The following is a 1,223-nucleotide window of genomic DNA, read 5'->3' as shown; positions in this document are numbered from 1 at the left end:
GACACGATGCGCTGCGCCATGTTGTTGGTCTGGAACGCTGCAATGAGGGGGTTCGCGCTCACGCGCTGAGACGTGGGCGGCTCGACCACCTCGCCCTTGAACTGCTGGCGCGCCGCTTGCAGCCCTGTTTGGTCGTCCTCGACGTCAGTGGTCATCTGACCCTGTTGCCCATCGTCGTAGGTCCAATCAGGAGCGCAGGTGGCGGTGGGCACGGACTGCCGCATGGAGTCCGATTGCAAGGAAAGTAGAGTGCTTCTTCGTTTATTCCACGCACTTTACGCCCAGCCATTACGGTCACAGGGAGATTGTGGAAACTATGGGAAAACGTTCAATAAATCTGGATACCGTTCAACCAAGACTGAAAACCGTTCAAGCAAATTTTCTTCCCGTACAGTAACCCTGTAACCCTGAGACTTCGTCCTACCCCCGCGTGCACATACTTCGAAGAATAGTGCTTAACCCCTAGTATGAGTTGAGAGAGTACAAAAAATAAGCCTCATCTAACTAGAGTCCTCATTACTTCGTGAGCTTCACGGCTCAGTGATGTTCCATTTTATACTCCCCTCTAGTTTCCCTTGAACTCCATCTAGCCAGTACTGGTCTGTGTCAACCATGAGCGGTTTCATAAATTTAGCGCTGGGACAAGTCACCCATCTTTCTCATCGAGCGTCGAGTCTCTTGTATTTCTCAGTCCGACATGCCATGCTGGGCTTGGTAAGCGAAGAGCTCCATGAAACCTGTGCAAACCTGGTGGAAATATGGATTGCTGACCGATGGATTTCTATCAGGTTGGACCAACTGTTACAGTAGGTTTATGGAAAGCACCCTAAATCCCACATTGCAGTGTAAAACGTGTATTTCCCAAGGAGCTTCTGCTGTGTTTTACCTACACTTTCAGAATGAGATTAATTGCACCGAGTACTATTGTGCTTTGCACCTTTTTTGGCAATTCCAGGGTTAAATTCATTGTTTAAAAATTTCTCAGGCTTAAATAATGTCTAAAGTAACTTGAATAACGGTTGGGTGCGTTGTTTAAAGTTACTACATCTATTGCGATGATTGGTTGGTTGAAGGTGGTTTTACTGGCACTTTCGTAAAACAAGTTGTTTGCCGTTTTCATTCTGGCAAACAACTTGCTTTACGTCAACATGTCAACGTGCTTGACGCAATGAAACTGAAGGAGCTATGGCCACATACATGACCTCCCATCCGTGATCACTACA

Source organism: Aphanomyces astaci (genome assembly GCF_000520075.1).
Source record: "Aphanomyces astaci strain APO3 unplaced genomic scaffold supercont1.42, whole genome shotgun sequence".
NCBI lineage: Eukaryota > Oomycota > Saprolegniomycetes > Saprolegniales > Verrucalvaceae > Aphanomyces > Aphanomyces astaci.
This window is presented reverse-complemented; position numbering follows the sequence as displayed.